Source organism: Typopeltis vanoorti, chromosome 7, assembly GCF_054136105.1.
Source record: "Typopeltis vanoorti isolate ZY-2024b chromosome 7, IOZ_Tvanoo_1.0, whole genome shotgun sequence".
Classification (NCBI taxonomy): domain Eukaryota; kingdom Metazoa; phylum Arthropoda; class Arachnida; order Uropygi; family Thelyphonidae; genus Typopeltis; species Typopeltis vanoorti.
This window is the reverse complement of record NC_143555.1, coordinates 52,722,844-52,744,902: the sequence shown is the minus strand read 5'-3', so window position 1 is coordinate 52,744,902 and position 22,059 is coordinate 52,722,844. Positions and strand designations below refer to the sequence as shown.

The following is a 22,059-nucleotide window of genomic DNA, read 5'->3' as shown; positions in this document are numbered from 1 at the left end:
ACCACTCGTAAACTTGAGTACGGGATAAGCATTCATCACTGTATGCTTTTTGAAGCATTTGATGTGTTTCAGTAAAACGTTTACCAAGTTCAATACAAAAGTCAATCACAGCTCTCTGTTTGAAACTCAATTTCTGACCGTTTGTCAAAACACACTGTCACTCTTGGCACTATAACTCGGCTTCTAATGAAACAAATGTCATAAACAGTTGACACGACGCTAATGAAGGTTGCCGCTTTCGACAACAAGATACAACAGGTGACGTCACTAGTTTTTTTGGACAGAGGGTGTAGATTAGGAAAAAGCATATGATTCAATTAAAACATCTACAATACTGAAAGATCTTGAAACCCAGGGAACTGAGATATCATATATTGAAACACTAACAGATATTTACAATAATGCAACCTCTGTAATTGAATTATACAAAAACATTGAAAAGTTTCCAAACAAAAAGACATCTGGCAAGCTGATACCATATCCCCCAAGCATTGATTGGAAAACAAAAGGAATAAACATAAATGGAGAAAGGCTGCATCACCTAAAATTTGCAGATGATGTTATCCTAATAGCAAATAATTGTGAAGATCTGGAAGAAAGACTAAATCAGCTAAATGAAGCTTCCAGAGTAATTGGATTAAAAATAAATAGAGAAAAAACAAAACTAATGATGAATAAATACATAAACCAAAGAACAGTCAAAGTTGAACTGCTGGACAGTTGGACTGCCAAAGAAAAGAGATTGAACAAAGAATTCACTTGGATGGATGGCTTAAAATGAGACATATTCAGAAGTGATATCTGCGAGTCTAAAAAAGGAAAGCTTTCGACCACTGCATACTTCCTGTCCTAACATATGGAGGAGAAACACAGACTTGAACAGAAGTCCTAAACAAAAAGCTGAGAACAACACAACATCAAATGGAGAGAAGTATGCTAAAATAACATTAAGAGATAGGAATACAAATATTTGGATTAGATCTCAAACAGGTGTCATGGATATCATAAAATACATTAAACAGGCTAAGTGGAGATGGGCTGACCATATTGCCAGATGCAATGATGGAAGATGGACTAGAAAAACAACAGAGTGGAGACCAATAGATGGAGCAAGAAGAAGAGGAAGACTGAGAAGAAGATGGAGGAATGAACAAACAAGTTGCAGGAGTGAGATGGATGGATGGGAGAAACAGAAAACCTAGTGGCCTGGAAAACCATGCTAAAAAAACAAATGGCTATTTTTATCAATTAGCACTCATTTTGCATAATGGAATGAAACCAATAAGAGGATAGGATACTCAGGAAGTATTTTAAATCTACAAAGTGCTCACAACATAGTACAATGTAGCCAGCCAATTGCAAAATGGTAACCAAAAACAGATCAGTGGACAGTGGAACTTGGATTACTTCGTAACTGATGATGGAATATGCAAGATATGAAAACACAATTTGAGAAAATACTGCACGTTTCATTTTAATTTTCCTAAATGATATAATTTCTTTATATTCTTTCTAAATTGAAATGGAGTAAAATGTGTTTATTTTTTCCCTTATCTGCTTCATGAAACTAATAACTGAGAAAACATATTTCATCTTTTCTCAGTTGTTTGTTGCCTACAGTCATGCATCACACATAAGATTTCCTTCCCATCTTAGAGACTGATAAACACAGTAATATATTATTTCTTTTAAATTGACACAGTGGTCAGCATTCATAGTTAAGAATTTATGGAGACACAAACACATGTGTTGGAGTAATTACTTTACTTAAAATGTAAGAAAATAACACTCGGTTTTGACCTCTATATCGAGGTCATCATCAGAAAAACATACACAGAACAAACACAAGTTACATGACACAAGAAACATTAAATACATTCCTAAACCACCTAAATTAACAGCACAAACATATCTAATTTACCATTGAGATTAAAAACAATAGCTCTCGTTCTTTTCTAGACACACTTATCAGGCTTCTCCTCTTGGGCTGCCTTTCATTCACGGTCTACCACAAACCTAAACACAGAGGTCAATACATATATAAAAATTTATTCCACCATCAGCATCCTCAAAGCCCTAATAATTTGCTCCAGTGAGCACGCACTGAACAAAGAATATGAAGTTATTAGCCAAACAATTATAAACAATGGCCAAAAAAAAAAAAACAGTAAACAAGATTCTTCATAATAATATCATTAAAAGCAAAATAAGATTAAGAGATTGCATTAGCCATACCATACATTACTGGAATATCAAAAAAATAGACCACTACATAAATACAGCATTAAGACAACCTTCAAACCAGAAATATTAAGAAGTATACTCTACTCATCCAGAGATCCTCTTCCCTACCTTGCCCACCCAGGGGTCTACAAAATTCAGTCCACCTGCAACCTTCTTTATACATAGAGGAAACAGGGCGTGCCATCCCAATAAGAAAAGATGAACACAAATGCCACATTAAATTCCTCCACATGGTAAAATGGGCCTGTCAGACTATGCATTTCAAACACGTCACAGAATCAACTGGAAAGCACCAAGTACCTACACTGCACCAAAACCTGGTTTGAAAGAAAGTTCAAAGAGGCGTGTGAGATGTTGAAATATCATCCGAATCTAAACAAAAAATGAAGGACTAATAATTCCAAGAATCTGGACAACCCATCTGCAACCTATATAGCATCCAGAACATGATGGCAGAACTCCAACACAAGAAAACTGTAATATAAGAGGACTGTTGAATTGTGTTTAATGTAGTTCCACTTTATTTTTATTTATTTAGTTTTTATTATTATCATCATCATCTGTACATAAGTATACTGATATGTATAAACATTTATTCAATTTTGTTAATCATATTTTTGTATATATTTTATCTATTATTGTTATTTTAATTTTTTCCACCAGAGGTCAGTCTAGGGTAAATAATTAACAAAGCATTTAGATTTATCTTAATTTTGTGTAGTGTAATGTAGCTTGTGTTCTGTGCATATGCATGTTTTCCTAATGATAAACTTGATACAGAGGTCGAAAAGTCGAATGCTATTTTCTTAATTTTAAGTAATGTAATTACTCCAATGTGTGCTTGCATCTCCATAAATTCTTCACTATGAACAGTAATATAGTAGTCATTAATATTTTAACTTCCACAATGGCAGTTACATAGAGTAAAAATTAGTCAAAGCATTAACTTATAAAATGAACTGAGCTGGAAACATTTGACTAATATATACATATATAAATACACACACACGCACACATGCAGTAGTCTACCATTTATCCAACCCTTCAATTATCCGAACGACAAGTTTAGATAACCAAAGAACTATAACATGATGTTCTACAGAGCTGTCTGACATGCAAGGGTCAGTTAACCGAGGGGTTGTTGTTTTGAAGGTCAGAGTAAATTACTGTGTATAACACACACACACAGGAAGGCCAAAGAACAAATGCCTAATGAAGAGAAAAATACTATTAGTCAGTGGTAGAGGATGTAGTATGGATGGTGGATTTACTGTTACAGATGGGAATGGAGGATATAGCGCTTTGCAGCAGAATCCTTGGACTGCATGGACGTTACCTAATACATCCTACACACATTTTGCAAAAACAGTGGAACGTGCTTTTGGAAAATCTGATATCCCCTGTCAGAGTCCAACTTAGAATCCCCACTTTTTGATCTGCTTTGGCTCAAGATTTCTTTACCTTACTTTTACAGCCTTCATTTACTCCTTTACCACTCTCCTAACTCTGACAATCCTGATGCACTTTTTGACTACCTATTACTAAAAACTGATTTCTTACAAACTAATTACCCAAACTGTGAGATTGTCCTCCTTTGGGACTTCAATGTCCATAACACAAATTGGCTCTTCCCCACTGCAACTTCACAAATCAAGCTGGTAGGGAAGTATAATCATTTGCCATCAGTCATAACCTAACACAAATAGTCAATCTACCAACTAGAATACCAGACAATCCTCATAATTTTAGCAATGTTCTTGACCTTTTCTTAACAAATTCTTCCTCCAAATATACCATGGATGTCTCCTCTCCCCCTTGGCGACTGACCACAATATTATTCAAGTCTCCTTCTCAACAGTTTGTCCTCCATCCAGCCAATCTCAGCCTCATACCCTATGGCACTATAATTGTGCCAACTGTGATGACCTCTTGAACTTTTATGCTGCTTTTCTGGTCAGATTACTGCTTTTGTTCTCATGATCCAAACACCTGCACTGAACTAGAAACTGAAATAATCCTCACTGGAATGAGAGACTTCATTCCCCACTCCACTGCTATCACCCCCCAATCTGTATCCAAGCCCCGTCTCTCAAAAAAAAAAAAAAAAACAGTGCATCTGCTCCACGATAAAAATGCAGCTTATGTTCATTGGTTTAAATTAAAACTAAATTAAAACATTTGAAAAAGAATACCCTAAATTCTTTCTCCCTTAAACCCACTATTTGGCTATGCTATGTGGATAATGTGTTTGCAATTTGGCTGCATGGCTGGGACACCTTACACACTTTCCTATCCCATTTAAACAGCCAACATCAAAGGATCCAATTCACAAAAGAAATGGAAAAAAATAATCCTAATAAGACAATTAAATGGATCACTGACCTTCACAGTCTACAGAACCCCCCCCCCAACACACACACACACACACACACAGATTTATTTATTTAGCGTATGGCATAATAATAATAATGACACGTGACATCAACATATATAAATACATATTTGTCCAGACAATAAAATGAGACAGGTAGTGTATACATACAAATATCAGGTAAAAAGTCACTAAAATTTTAAGTCTAGTCATTCAAGAGCTGAAGGATCTGTCTCAAAAAAGTCTCTCAGGTCACCAGGGTAGGTTCTTATGCTGCAGTCCTCCACAACGTGCCAGATGGTTTGGTTTATGGGCTCCACAATCACAATGGGATGTAGGTGATCTTCCCCACTTGGGTGAGCTGTCTGCGCAGATACCATGTCCTGTGCATATCCTATTTAAGCTTTTCCATAGAAGATGTGGACGCTCAATTCCCTTCGGATTTTGGTTGGGAAGGATATACTTGTTTAAGTCTGGTGGCAAATTTTTCTTTCCAAGTTTCTAGCCATTTTGAATTAATGCTGGAATTACTATTTACTAGTTCTTCAGCTAGTATTAGTAAATACAGATAAATACATCCATAAACAAACAATCATATCCCCCTCCCCTCCAAACAATTTGGAACTATAAAAACCTTAGTCCACCAGGATAAATTAATTTGCTCAGATAACATAACACGCAACACGGAACTCACTCACATAAACAACATTTCTCATACCAGTGGCTACACCTCACAACAAATAAAAAGAATTTTAACACCAAGCACCCACTACCCCCTTTCCAAACAGACTGCAGCAAATCAATCACCATCCCTTATATCCTTGGCATATCTCTTGTGAACACTTATAACCACAAAGAAAGCTAGCAACCCTTATCTGCTCTCACAAAGATCAGTTAACCTTTGGATTTACCAGGAGTGTACCAGGTACCCTGAAGCTGCAACCATTCATACTATGGCCAAACAGGTAGGACAACCAACATCCATATATCACAGCATCAAGCTTACATCCGTTTCCACCATTATGGCTGCTCAGGATTTGCACACCATGCATGCCCTGGATAACTGGCACAGGACACACCTTACTTTACCAAAGCAAATTTAAATTCAAGAGGCTTTTCCTTGAATCTGCTACAGCTTTTACCAACTACCCCAACATAAACAAAGATGGTTGTATCAAACTGCCTCTTATATAGGAGACCCTGAGTGGCAGACAGTCAGTCCAACAGCCAAGAATACCCAACCAAAGCCAACAGATGGCATAATTATAGGACTTTAGGTCATCCTGTATCTCTCCTGCTCCATCTTGGTTACAGAAGTGTGCCTCCTTGCATGTGTTTAATATCAGTGTATCAATCCCTGAAGATGCCAATTTAACTTTGGCAAAACATAGGAAGTAATAATTAAATATTTTTAGTTATCTAGTCTGCATTATCAATTTCTTTAAACAACATGATGCTGGAAAATCAATGTATAAGTCTAAACACCAGGAGATGCTAGAAAATATTAATGCAAGTCATCAATCTCACACATTCCATCTAATCACTGGAGTCATCCTAAAATTTTCACAAACTGCATTCCCTTTTCCTTACATAGCTCTGTCAACATACTATGTATCGTCTTTGCTTGTCATTTCAACTCTTCAGTCTCATATGCAGGCATCATACATTGCCTTTCTCGTTACATCAAGTTTTTAATAGCACTTGTGACACAGTAATGTTTATTAGAAACTTTTATTCACAACAATCAAAAATTTAATTGCAAATATTTCAGCCTAAAACTAACAGACCATCATCAGTGCACAAGCATATTCACAAGGTGAAGCAAAAACAATGGAAAGTTATTACTTTTTACAGATCTGAGCCATGTGTTGCAGCACTATTGTATACAACTGGTGGCTACAAATTGAATGAAATTAAAACTAAAAATAAAAAATTAAATAAACAGATATCAGCTAATAATAACAAAGAATAAATAAAAATAATAATAAAAATATTTTAAAAAAATAAATATAATACAATATAAATAACTAACACTGGGTTTATTGGTCGTAAAAATTTGATATAACTAGTGGCTTCATCTGGGTTCGGATGAACATACAAATATATAAACTACATCTTCCGCAACACTGCAGCCTCTTTTATGTTGCTGGAGCTGTAGTCTTCTTCTGTCTGGTTAAGGTAATTAATGTAATTAAGGATCTGATTATGTAATTAAAGAGTTTACAACATCCCACAAGAACATGGGATATTGTAAACCAGGATGTTTGTTGAAAGAGTTGTGGTCCTTGGGTGAGCATAATAGATTTCGTACTGTCATAATCAGTTTGAAAGCTACTCTAATATCACGAGATTTCAGGAGATTAGCAATTTTTTGCAAATTTTCCATTCCTTTTGTTGGCAAACAAAAGGAATGGAAATTGAATGTAATGAATGTCGTAGATTTGTTGTAGAGAGGGATTAGAGAGTAGTGTTCTTTTCATTATTTTTTTTTTTTTAAGGATATCCATTGCTGATCAATAGTTGTAGAATAGAATGCAATTCTTCTGTTAATGTTCCTTCATCTCTTATAATAGAGATCGCCCTTTTTTTTTCAGCGTATGTACAATGCCCAATTTGTGTGAAATATGGTGTAACAAGAAGAAAAATAGGTAATGACCTGTGTGGGTCAGATTATGGTATACATTAAGAGAATTGCCTTCATCTACTTGTTTCATAATTAAAATGTCTAAAAAAGGTAATTTTCCTTCATTCTGACGTTCTAAGGTGAATTTGATTTTATGGTGGAAGGAGTTAATAAATGCCAGAAAATCTTAACTCAGCTACATTGTGTTTCCATATTATAAATATGTCATCTACATATCTCCACCAAACTGACATTTAGGATTTGTAAATAAGATGTCATTTTTGAATACGTCAGCACAAGGAGGAGATAGAGGGTTTCCCATTGCAAGGACCGAAAGTATTTTTTAAATATATTAGTAAATATATTACTAAAAAATACTTTTGGTATTTTTTTTAGTAATGTATTGATTCATAATCAAAGCTTGTTGTTTATATTTGTATGTTCATCCAAACCTAGATGAAGCCACTAGTTAATGTGGCAAAACTAGTCGGTAACTAGTTGTATCAAATCTTTACGACCAACAAACTCAGCATTAGTTATTTTTATTGCATTAGTTTCGTGGTCAAAAATAACATACTAATCAATATAATATAATACAAATAAACCAAAAATTTCCACAAACAAATATTATATGAAAAAAAATAAAAAACATTAAGAGTGGAAGACTTGCCATTTATCAAAATGAGAATGTCTCAAATCTTTGCAATGGATAAACAGTCATTTCAATTTAAATTTGTATGATGTGGAAGTGCTTCGACACTCTCTTTAAACAACCACTCCAATTTAAACTGATATCCCATTTCCAAAAATATCAAATCCCAGAAATTGTGAGAATTACAGAAATTATTTTGACTTAGAGCGCAAATAAAATTATGCTAAAAATGATCCCATAAAGTTTGGAGCCATATGTGTATAGAGAAATGCCACAAGAACAGGCAGGCTTTAAGAGAGGTAGAGGAACTAGAGACCAAACAGCAAACATGAGATGGATTATAGAAAAAACAAGAGAATTTCAGAAGGTAATATTCATCTGTTTTATTGATTTTAAGAAAGCTTTTGATTAATTTAATGGATCACAACAGACTGCAGATTGTAATGAGGTCAATGCGAATACCTGAACATCTTAATAAGAGAGCTGTATGAACCTAGAAGCTTCAATAAAAAGTTTTTGAAGAACTAGGCAGTGTTTGAGTGGAAAAAGGGGTGTTGCAAGGTTGTATACTGTTGCCCTAACTTTTTAATATTTATAGTGAATATGTTATGAAAATGGCTGATTTAGACAAAGATCCAGCTGGAATTAAAATTGGTGGTAGAAAAATAAATAATTTAAGATATGCAGATGATACAACCTCATAGCAGAAACTAAGGAAGATCTGCAATGAATGATTCTATTTGTTAAGACAGAAAGTAACAAAGCCGGGCTTAAACATCAGCAAAAAAAAAGTGATGGCTTCTAGCAATTTAAATGAATTTATAATAGAGGGAGATAAAACAGAAATCATTCACAGTTATGATTTACTTTAGTCCAGAATCAGAAATGATGTAAATGTAAAGATGAAATTAAAAGGCTAGTCATGGGGAAAAAAAGCAATGCTACACTTAACAAAAATTATGAAAGATAGAGGTGTGAGTAAGGCCAAGAAAGTTAGAATTGTCAAAGCAATGGTATTTCCAGTAGTGACGTATGGATGTTAAAGCTGGATTATTAAAAAGAAAGACAGAAAGTGAATTGATTCATTTGAATTACAGGTGTAAAGGAAACTATTAAGAATCCCATGGACAGCAAGAATGACCAATAAGAAGGTTTTAAAGAGAGAGACATTCTGTCTCCAAAGACAGAATGCTCTTTGGAGGCGATGATTGATAAACAGAAGTCGATGCACTTTAGACATATTATGCGAGCTGAACAATCACTGGAAAAGGCAGTTATGTTGGTGAAGATTGAGAGAATAAGAGGAAGAACACAGAATTGGATGGACAACATAAAAGAACTTCTTAAACTTACAACGTAAGAAGGTACAATGTAATTCTTACAATGTAAGAATAAAAGAAGGTACAGCCATGGGCTCACCACTTTCCCCTCCCCAATAGTTAACTTTGAGCAACGAGCTCTAGATTCGGCCAGCCTAAAGCCTGGCTCAGATATGTCGATATTTTCACCATTTGGTCCCACGACTGCGAAACATTAAATACATTCCTTAGCCACCTGAACAAACAACACGAACGTATTCAATTCACCATTGAAATCGAAAACGCCAACTCTCTTCCTTTTCTAGACACACTCATCACACGTCTTCTCTCAGGCTGTCTCTTTTTCTCTGTCCACCACAAACCTACACACATGGGCCAATACAGAGCGTTAGCAATTTACTTGTTCATACAGAGCATTAGCAATTTGCTCAAATGAACAAGCTCTAAACCAAAAATTCTATATCATTAACCATACATTTGTAAAAAATGGCTACAATAAAAAAAAACAGTTCACAAGATCCTCCACAAAAATACCACTAAAAACAAAAAAGACTACAAGAATGCCATATCCATACCTTATGTTAGAGGCATTTCAGAAAAAATAGAACACTACATAAATACAACATCAAAAAATTTACTCAGATCTTCCAAAGATCCTCTTCCATACCTGGCCCACCCAGGGGTTTACAAAATCCAATGTACCCTACATGGGGGGGGGGGAAACAGGATGCATGATCCTCATTAGAAAAGATGAACACAAACGACACATTAAATACCTCCATTAAGGTAAAACAAGCCTATCAGACCACACCTTCCAATCATACCATAAAATTGACTGGAAAGGCAACAAGTCCCTACATCGCACTACACCTGGTTTGAGTGCAAATTGAAAGAAGCCTGTGAAATGCTAAAACACCATCCAAACCTGAACAAAAATGATTGATTAATCATTCTAAGAATGTGGAGGACCCATCTACAATCCTTATAGCAAACGGAATAAGCTCAGAATAAAATCTCAATACGAGAGGACCTTAGAAATGTTTAATGTAGTTCTGTTTTTAAATTATTTTTTAAAAATATTTTGTGTGTTTATTTTTTTAATTCAATTTTAATATTTATTTTTATACTTTTTTTTATTTAATTCTTTTTATCGATATTTTTTTAAATTTAATATTATTAATTTAGTTTTTCCACAAGAGGTCAGGCTAGGTAAAAGATTAATGAACAATTAGATTCATTTTACCTTTGTATAGTGCAATAGCATGATTCTTATACATATGTATTTTCCTGATGCCCCCAATACAGAAGTCAAAACGTTGAATGTTACTTTCCTAATATTAAGTAAAGTAATTATTTTAACATATGTGTTGTGTCTCCATAAATTCCTAACTATGAATGCTGACCACCATGTAACCTTTAAAAAAAGAATTAAATTTACAATTACTAAAAGAAAGGACAGGAGACTAAGTGGAATTGAGAGCCTTTGTTTACAGGATCACGAAGAGTCAAAAACGACTGGATGGCACATAACAGCGACAATATATTTTGCTCAATGTGTCATGAGCTTCTTCCTGGAAGAAGGCAGAAGAACTGATAACATTTAAATTCTGAATGCAAAAACGAGTCAAACATGATGCATATGATACCAAGTGTCTCGGTCACAGCTGGAACAGCTGTCGCAGTAGGAGGAACTACACACACACACACACACTGTATGATTCATTCTTGTATTCATAATTTAAAGGTTGTTACCAGTTCCTCTGCCTTCTCCATTCTCATGACAGAGCAAGCAAAATATATAGTAGCAATAAATGATATTTAGTTTTCTCTTATATGTGTGAAGACATTATCTAACACATCTATTAAACTGATATGAATATAACAGCTGTGTACTGGACCAGAAAACGTGGTCTGTGTCCATGCCATGCTGTGCTAGGCCAGGTTTCTCTGGTGTACTTATGGGTGATGTACAACTGGTATTCTGCAATAATGTTTTGACTGAACATCCTGTTTTTCCAAAGTATGAGTGGAGGCAATCATACTGGACCTGATAAACACCAGAGAGAGAGAGAGGCCTATTTATCTTTTGTGGAGAGATAACTAGGAGAAGATTTGGTTTACAGGGAAGAATGTAGGGAAAGTTCTACCTTGTCAGGATCTTAGCACTGGGTCAGAGATACCTGTGACATATGGAAGTGAAACTTGCCATAGAGGTTCAGGGTTCACAGAGACAGGCTTGTATATGCTACAGATGCATTCTATCTTCCTTGAGGTGAAGCCATTCTGTAGCATGATGTTTTGGATGGTGTTAAGTTCTAATTGGAGACGCTTGGGATTAGAGCAGACTACATGTTCTCTGTTAAGTAGGGTTTTGATGATGCCTGTTATTTGAGATGGATGGTGGGCTGTATCTTATAATTAACAGCCTGTGAAGGCAGGCTTCTGATGAACAGATGTTGCAGGTACTCCAGAGGTTATGAGAAAAGAGTATGCTCAGGAAAGCTAATTTTCTGCCCTTTTCTTTCTCCACGATGAAGTTGATGCACAGGTGCAGGTTGTTAATCTTGGTTAGGAATGTAGGTAGAAATTCTTCGGATTCAAACAAGATGGCAAAAACATCATCCATATGGCATATTCAAAAAGAAGGTTATGATTGTATTCAGGAGAATACAGAATCTTCACAAGGTGTTTTGGATAGAAATTGGCCCTGTAGGAGAAAGGGGACTTTCCACAGCAGTTCCTTCCATCTGTAGGGCTGCAGGTTACATAGCCTGTGCATGACAAAGTCAAACAGTTCAATTATATCTGGATGGAACTCCTGTGATAACTGAAGAATGCAACAAGAGGTAGATTAACAAATAGGGCTGTATGTTAAACTGACCATGATATCCATAGGCTGTAGGAATAGGTTTTTAATTTTTGAAAGGAATTTGTGAGGAACTTTTCACAGAAGATTCCAAGTGGCTTGTACAAGTACTTAAGAAATGAGCTAGTAATTTGGCCAGGTGGTAAAGAGGAATATCTGTGAAGCACTCCTTTGTAGATTTTGGGTAAGACATAGAAGTAGAGAATTTCTTTTAGAATGGTTTTTTCAGTTTTTAGATAGGTCTTTATTCCAATAATTTCTGAATAAGTTCTGAATAATTTCTTGGTACATAGTTTGATCTTGTAAAACAGGGGTTCCCAACCTTTTTGTTTCCTAGAGCACATTCTAAAATACCGGTAGGGCAATGGGCACCTTCTACTTTTTCAAGCAAATTTTTTGAATTCATTTGTTAAATGAATACATACAAAGTTGACATTATAATCAAATGTTTTATTACTTAAAAGTTTACATTATATAAAAATTTAAATATATATATGTAAGTTAGTGTGATCTGTGGCATTACATTTCATTGGTCAGTGCTTCATAATTAGGAGAATATGATGATATTCCAGTTCTTAAACTTGAATGAACAACTTCGAATGCGCATCTACTTTACATTGTATGCATTTAATACTCGTCATGTGTCATTAACGCATGCGCCATATAGCATGCCATGAATTGTTGTGTGATTATTTCAAACTATACAGCACATAGTTGAACAGCAGCAGGCACACACAAATTGTTTGACGGCCGCCACGGTGCCCGCAAGCATAGGGTTGGGAACCCCTGTTGTAAAAGAAAGTACATTTTCCTGTTATACTTAGAGATCTTTAAGCCTTGATTTTGGCTACAGACAAGTTTGGGGGATGAGGGAAGTTTGACTTTTTTTTATTATTATATTATATCTATTATTTAACAGAATTTATTTGGAGCTTTAATTTCAGTTAATTTGTAACTGCTGGTTGCAAAATGTCCAACACATGGCTCAGATCTGTCAAAAAGAATAACATTTCATTGTTCTTGCTTCACCTTGTGAAATGTGCTTGTGCACTGATGATGGCCTGTTTAGTTTCTGGCCAAAATATTTGCAGTAATAAATTTATTATTATTCATTCTTGTGAATGTGTTCTCAATAATCACTGTTATCTATCACATTCCTAAATAATCTTCCAGTGTCCATTCCTAAATTCTCCTTTTATTCCAATCAAAATCATTAGTTCCTACAACCATACTGAATCTCCTACTTGTCTACTCTAGTCTGAAACTATTTAGCAGCCCTATTCATTATCGCTGAGGTTTTAATCTTTAAATCTCATTTAAATGACATCACAGAATTAATTGGTGCCTTTTTTAATTTTTTGATCTCATTTAAGTGAGATTTACAGATTCCAAATTTTTTTTTTATTTTTTTATTTTTTGAGTCTAGAATTTTCTCAAACAAAAAATAAAATCCAAAAATATGAATGTGTAAAGTGAAAACATATTTTTTAAACAGCCACACAAAAATCACTATGCTTCTAGTCAAGGGAAGGTGGGGAAAGGAATTATTGCTTTCTCATATTCCAATTTTGTTAATATATTTAGGGCATTTGAAAATTTCAGACAGTGATAAAAGGGCATCCACTAAATGATGTTTCTCAATATTAAAGCATCTAAAATTCCATCAGCCAAGAGAAACTGAATGGCTTAGCTTTAATAAAATGTGTAACTTTATAATCACTTACATGTTAGTTTTATTTTAAAAACCATTTTGAATACATTTAAGGATATAAATACAAAATTAATAATGGAAAAACTCACGTAAAAAGAATATTTAATAGTATAATTTTCGCCTGTGTGTCACAGGCATCTTCAGTACATTTTAAGCTCAAATTAAACAATAACTGACAATTCCAAAAAGCACCATCTAAGTAGCTAGTGTAAGATAACTAAAAAGGTCAATAAATTTCCTAACAAAAATTATATATACACTAAAAAGTTAGGAAAGATTAGCTGATTTATAAAGTACTATCTCCCATAAAGGGGAATAGATGTAAACCATCGGATCTGTTTAAGTTAGGAGAGTGAAGTAAAGTTTCACGTTTCTTTATAAAACTGTTCCATGAGAAACCGACTTTTATGAAGGACTCTTGTCTTTTTCCAATGAACTCTATGTCTAGTGATGATGGCATGTTCTGCAAGTCCAGACTTCAGGTTCAAGGTATTGAATATAAGACTGGTGTTCTTCTAGCCGAATAGAGGCAGATCTTCCTGTTTGTCTGAAATAAGATAATCCACAAGAGCAAGGAATCTGGTAGACACCTGGTTAATTAAGATGTGGAAGCTTGTCCTTAGAAGTGAGAAAGGTGAAGATTTTTCTGAATGGTCGAAAGGCAACAAAAATATTCATTGGTTTTAAAACTTTTGCTATACGTTCACTAATGCCTTGTACATAAGGGATAGGAATGCGCATTATTTCTTCTGTATTTGAAGAGGAAAACATATTAAAACTACTCAAAGCTCTTTTGATGAAGGATTTCTTATATCCATTAGACAGAAAGGAAGAAGTAATATATTGCAGTTCTTTCTGTAATAGATCATCTAAAGAACAAAAGGAGTGGGCCCGATGAACCAGTGTTTTAATAGTCAGCATGGATATAATGGCCTGTATGAGTCTTCTTTCTATATACTGAGAAATGTTGGTTACCATCTGGTTGGCGAAGAATTAAAAGATCTAAAAAGGCTAACTGCTTATTTGATTCTACTTCTAGGGTAAATTGGATCCTTGGATGAAGCGCATTTAACTTAGTGAGAAACTGTTGAAGTTCATCAGAAGAGCCATTCCACATAGCATAAATGTCATCGACATATCTGAACCAATGAGTAGGTCTGGGAGAAATGTTGTCAAAGATACGTTGTTGAAAATGTTCCATAAAGAAGTTGGAGATGGCAGGGGAAAGAGGATTGCCCATTGCTGTTCCTTCAATTTGTTGATACAACTTATTTTTAAAGGAAAAATAACCAGAATGTATTACAAAATCAAATATTTTTACAATGTCTGAAGGAAATTCCTGTTGCAGTAATTTAATGCTTGCAGATAAAGGAACATTTGTAGATAAAGAAACATGATATGTTTCGGATCATGATATCCAAAACGTCCAAATAAAGATCTGAAATTTTAATTTTGAAATCCAAAGTATTTTTTATATAAGTATCAGTTCTTCTAGTTGAAGAAGTAAGTAAATTTGATAAAAATTTTGTAAGTGGGACAACCTATATAATCTACAACTGGCCTCAACGGAATGACTGGTTTATGAACTTTCGGAAGACCATACAATCTAGGTGGACGACCGAAGAAGTTTTTAAGTTTTTAAGTTTTTTTCTTTTTATCTTCATTCCATGTAAATACATTATCTATAAGAGAATCAAGTCTCTTCAATTGACTCCCGGTAGTATCCGATGAGGCCTATAAGTTGAATAGTCGTGCAGTAATAGAGACATTATTTGAGGACAGAGAGGAATTGTATGTGAGAGACAGCTTGCATTTGAATGAGGAAGGACGTAGGCATCTGGAGAGATTGCTGTTCTGAACGAGTCAGTGTGTGTCAATGCAGGGAAACTAGAATGCCTAAGGTGGATGGTAGCAGGGATGGTCTCTTGTGGGAATGGGTACTTGGGAGAAGAGGGACAACATCAGGTAACGCTGAGCCCAGTGGAGTCTAGAGGGGATAATGCTGGGTATAGAAACAGTGGCATTTTTATGCTTTATACTAATGCCAGGAGTATCCGGAATAAAGGAGAGAAATTGGTGGAGCTGATAGCATCAGCCTGGCCAAAGACTATTGGGATCACTGAGATGTGGTTGACAGAACAGAATATAATAACAGGAATATAAGTAACAGGGTACGGTATTTTTTGGCAGGATAGGAAGAGAAAATGTGGTGGTGGAGTACTGCTTATGATAAGTAATGACTTATGTCCTCTAAGAATGGAGGCTTTGGAAGGATATCATTATTATCTTGATCAGAAGAGTTGATAATAACTGAGATGACATCTCTCCCACCAGTTGGAGAGAGTGACCATGTGGTTTTGACTTGGAAGATGAACAGACATTCATGAGTATCAAAGAGATGGGAACATATGTGGAATTATATGGCAGGTGATTATAATAGTCTTACACATTGACTTGGGTAAGTTTCATGGAGGGAGGAATTGGAAGACCAGGATATCATTAGTGCTTAGGAAATTGTGAAGGAATATTTGTTAGCAGCAATAGTAAGCTGTATTCCTCAAGTAAAGAAGAGAACACAATTTGGTGTAAAGTGGATGACAAATATTAAACAGGAACTGCATGTGAAAAAGAGACTATGGAAGAGATACAAGGAGACAGGTGAAGAGCAGATGCATGAAGAATATAAGACAGGCCAGGAGAGTGACTAATATGGTAAGGAAGGTGACACTGGAATATGAGAAGAGATTGCCCCTAAGATCCAAAGAAAATCCTAGGGAATTTTTTAGCTATGTGGCCAGTAGGAGGAGAAATGATATTGTGGGATAAAAATGGGAATACAGTGACTGATGCAGAGGACATAGTGGAATTGTTCAATGAACACTTTATTGGTATATTTCAACCTGGAGGAGTAAATTTTAATACTACAGCGATAGGACAGGTTTGATGTTTAGAGGTGCAGGAGGAAAGCGTGTTCCAAATACTGAGTACTCTGGATGTCGGTAAAGCTGTGGGACTGGATGGTATTTCACCACAAGCTTTGAGAGAATGTGCTAAAGAACTGACAGCTCCTTTGACCTGGCTTCTCAATGAAAGTCTGGCTATAGGAAAGGAGCCAGGGAATAGAAGGAAGGTAAGATAGTGCCATTGCACAAGGGCAGTAGCTGACTGGAAGTGTCTAATTATAGGCCAGTTTGTGTGTCATCAGTAATTGTTAAGATCTTGGAGAAATTAGTTAGGGACTGACTACAACATTGAGCAGATGAGGGTAATGTTATCTGTGAGAGTCAACATGGATTTGTGAAGGGGTGCTCTTGTTTTAGTAAAATGCTAGCTTTTTATAATAAAGTTACAAGAGCAGTAGATGAGAGAAAGGCATACACTGCCATTTTCTTGGATTTAGCAAAGGCATTTGACAGGGTGCCACATGATAAGCTAATATTTAAGTTGCAGAACATGGGTTTGGATGTCAGGTTGGACAACTGAATTCAGGATTGACTGTCCGATAGGTATCAGACAGTTGTGTATGGTGGGGTAGTTTCAAGGAGGCAGAGTGTTTCAACTGGGATCCCACATTGCTCAGTACTGGGACCAATATTGTTTAACCTTTATATCAATGACACTGTCAGTGGATTGCAGGGGGATAGTCCGTTGTTTGCGGATGATGCAAAGCTGGGAAGAGTTATTAGTAATAGTGCAGATGTGGTAGTCCTGCAAGAGGATTTGAATAAGCTAGACAGATGGGTAAATGAATGGGGGTGTCGGTTTAATGCAGCAAAATGTAAGGTCTTGAGGTTTGGGACACATTGATGGGATGCTGAATACTCTATTGGAGGAGCTATACTGGATGAAGTAGGGGAGAAAAGAAATCTGGGATTGATGATTGATAGAAACCTGAAATTCGGGGCACATATTGCAAAGGTGGTGAAAGTAACACAGAGGATTGCTGCAATAATGAGAAGGATGCTGACCTGCAAGATAAAAGAATTATCGTTCCGTTGTATAAGAACCTGATCAGACCACACTAAGACTACTGTTCTCAAATTTGGTCCCCATGATTTGAAGGGGATAAATTAACTGTGGAAAGGGTACAAAGGCAGATAACAAAGATGGTTTCAGGACTGTACAATGTTAGTTATGAGGAATGGCTGACGGAATGTGAATTGCAGAGTTTGATGGATAGAAGAAGAAGGAGAGGTGATATGATTGAGACTTTTAAACTGCTGAGAGGTGGTTACAGGGTTGACACTGGGGAGTTCTTTCGCTTGGTTGAACAGCGGGATGGAGTGATGAGAAGGGGCCATCCCTGAAAGTTACGAAAGGAAACTCTGAGCAAGAGGGTGAGGAGTGGTTTCTTATTGAGGGTGGTTGAACTGAGGAATGCATTGCCTGATAGAGTGGTGAGAGTGAGAACGGTCAATGAGTTTAAGGAGTGGTATGATAGACTGTGTTTCCTAGGAGGGACCTCCCACGATGAGTCTTTTGACTCCTTGGAGGCATAAATAATAATAATAATAATTACTGAGGGAAATGTAGCACACACTATGCACCTTGAAAAACACTTCTTTTTTTTTTTTACCACAGCTCAAATCCACCGCCATGTTTTTCAGCGACTCTAGAACGATGATCTAACACCACGAAATAAAACTGTCAAAGGGCAGAGGAAAACAAATCTGAAAACAAACCCCAACTCAACATCACCAGAGTTAAAGATCGGTACTATCAACGTAAGAAGCCTGAATGGCAAAGAAATGGAGCTAGCTGAGGAATTAGATAAGTACCAGATCGACATAATAGGGGTGACTGAAACAAAAAAGACCAAAACTGGTGAGATCTTTCTGAGCAATAAATACAAAATGTTATATTCAGGCAATGACAATCAAGGAAAAGAAGGAGTAGCCATAGTATTCAACACAAAATACGAGGCTAATCTTCTTGAATGGCAGTCAGTCTCAAGTAGAGTAATGTGGGCAAATATGAGAATGGGGAACTGGACAATGAGACTTATTTGTGCCTATGGTCCCACAGAAGGTTCTACTACGGTAGAAGTGGAGGAATTTTTTGAGGCTTTAGAAAAAGCAACTGACACAATGAAAAAGGAAAAGTTGGTCCTTGTTGGGGATCTAAATAGTAGAGTAGGAAATGATTGTGAGACATACAAAAATATTTTGGGAAAATTTGCAGAAAAGAGCAAAGCTAATAATAATGGCAAATATCTGTTGGATTTCTGCTCAGGACATGGACTGGTTATTACTAACACCATGTTCCAACATAAAAATGTGCACAAATTCACATGGAGAGAAGAGGCTAGGAATAAGAAAAGTCTCATTGACTATGTTATTGTTGATAGTGATGTTTTCGCACTGGTGCAGGACACCAGAGTGTACAGAGGATTTGAAATTGGAAGTGATCACTATTTAGTCTTGAGCAGGATAAAATTGAATTTCATATTGAAAAGAATAACACGTAAGAAAGTTTTAAAGCGAATAAAAGTTGAGCAGCTCTCAGATGTGAACTGTAGACTAAAATACAGAAATATTATTGAAAAGAAAATGAAAGAGTTTGAGAACAGGAATCAAACCTTGGAGATTCAGTGGCAAACTCTGAAGGAAACATTGATTGATTCTGTCAGAGAGGCATGTGGTGAGGTTGTGTGCAAGGATAAAAAAATCAGAACTCCCTGGTGGACACAGGAAGTTAAAGAGGCAGTGAAGGAAAAGAAGAAAGCATATCAAAAGTTCCTGGCAAATAAGTCAGCTTTGTCTCTTACAGAATACAGAGACAAATGTAAGAAAGCTAAACAGTGTGTAAAACTAGCTAAACAAAAGTCATGGGAGGACTCTGGCAAGAATATAGAAAATAAATATCAAGAAGGTGGCAAAATATTCTGGAGGTTGTTGAAGAAGCTTAGGAATGGAGGAAAGAGTGCTGTAAAAGGAATTAGAGATGATAAAGGTGAAATGAAAACAGGAGAAAAAGATATCCTTGAAGTATGGAGTAATTACTTTGAAAAACTGCTAAATGAAACAAGCGGTGATGACAGCACAGTGATAAAAAACACTGACCAGGCATGCAGTCAGGAATACAAATCCATACTTGAAGTAGAAAAAGCCATCAAAGGTTTGAAATGTGGAAAGGCAGCAGGAGTAGATGATATTCGACCAGAAATGCTGAAGTATGGTGGTATAAGGGTCTTACAGTGGCTGCACTGCATAGTTCAGAAAGCCTGGACAGAGGGACGAATTCCCGATGATTGGAGTAGAGCTCTCATAGTACCCATATATAAAAAGGGAAATAAAACTGAATGTGAGAATTACAGAGGTATTTCCCTACTGAGTGTTCCTGGCAAGATCTATGCAAGTATACTTGAGAAACGGTTGAGAAGAATTGTGGAAGAAAAGCTTGGTGAAGAACAAGCTGGATTCAGGCCAAATAGAGGCTGTCAGGATCAGATCTTCACTTTACGACAAATAGTTGAGAAAGCATGGGAATATAACAAAGATCTGTATTTAAGTTTTGTCGATTTGGAAAAGGCATATGACAAGGTGCCAAGAGAGAAACTATTCAATACGCTACAGTTATATGGTGTCAATGGGGCATTATATCAAGCAATACTTAGTCTTTATTTGAGTTGTGAGTCAGCAGTTAGAATTGAAGGAAGTACAGGAAGATGGTTTAATGTTAAATCTGGTGTGAGACAGGGATGTACATTATCCCCTCTGTTATTCATTATCTATATGGATCACATTATGAAGGAATGTGGTATTAAACCTGATATCAAAATTGGAGATGTTAATGTCAGCTCTTTGCTTTATGCGGATGATGTTATACTTCTAAATAAATCCGCTACAAGTCTGCAAGATTCTCTGACTAAATTGAATAGCTGTTGTAATAGATATGGTATGAAGGTCAGCAATAAAAAGACAAAGACAATGAAAATAGGCAGAATCATTGAATATGTCAACTGTGTTGTGAATGGAAAACCTGTGGAACAAGTAAAACATTTCAGCTACTTGTTCCACAGGTTCTCCATTCACAACACAGTTGACTGAAGATGGTAAACTAAATATAGAAATAGACAGCAGAATCAGCAAAGCTGGTATCGTGGGAAGTCAATTGAATAAATTCGTATGGAATAAGAAAGAAATTAGTCGGAACACTAAATTAGCTGTATACAAGACTGTGTTCAAACCAATTTTAACTTATGGATCTGAGAGCTGGGTCAGAAGTAAAACACTTGACCAAAGACTAGAGGCCGCAGATATGAGAGTCCTGAGAAAGATTATAGGCGTGAACAGATTCTGTCAATGGCAATATCATATTAAAAATGAGGATATTAGGAAAGAACTTGACATTGTCAGCATCCAGGAATGCGTTAGCAGAGCTAATCTCAGATGGTATGGTCACTTAAATAGAATGGGAGAGGAAAGATTAGCAAAACAAGTGTTCTCTGCCAGGTTGGCAGGAAAACGACCCAGAGGAAGACCAAGATATAGGTGGATTGATACGGTACAAAGTGCCTTAGACGATAGAAATATAAGATCTGATAATGTTGGAGTCTTGACAAGTAACAGACTGATTTGGAGGAAAATTGTAGATAGGAAGTTAGTAATGATGTAATTTTTTCATGTAGTACTGTCATATCCTGTACACCCCTTGAGGGTACATGGCAGGAATTTGATGATGATGAAGGGCAGAGGAAATAATTGAGAGTTCTGTGAAAATTACGAATGAGCAGATGACATGAATTGCAGAATTACATTACTAATAGTGTCAAGTTCCCTCCTAACACATTCATTTTTAATGTGATTCTGCAATTGATGCCATCTGTTCATTCTGATTTTCACAGAATTCTCGTATGTGTGGTCTCTAATCATTTGCCTGTTTTATTTTGTGGCATCAGATCTTGGCACTAGAGTCACTGAAGAACGCGATGGTGGATTTGAGCTGTGGTAAAAAAAAAATTTTTTTTAAAGGTGCATAATGTGCTACATTTCCCTGTGACCATTACCACCTGATATCAGGTGGTAATGATCACTTAAACTGAATGGGAGAGGAAAGGTTAGCAAACAAGTATCTGATACAGTGAGAACTGTCTCAGAAGACTGAAATATAAGATCTGATACTGGAGTCTTGAAAGAACACAATAATCCTTTTACTGTAACAAGGCTACAGTAAAAGGAGGAGGAAGATGAGGACAGAACAGATAGTCAAGAAAAACAATTAACAAGATCCATTGCACACGATGCTTACTTAATATAAAATATGAAAAGCTT

At 35.9% G+C, this 22,059-nt stretch overlaps 1 protein-coding gene across 2 annotated transcripts in view; it reads right to left on the bottom strand.

Moving 5' to 3' along the window:
- Window positions 1-22,059, bottom strand: part of LOC150104678 (histone deacetylase 8-like) — a 210,845-nt gene that overhangs the window by 135,877 nt on the left and 52,909 nt on the right. The window lies entirely within an intron of this gene.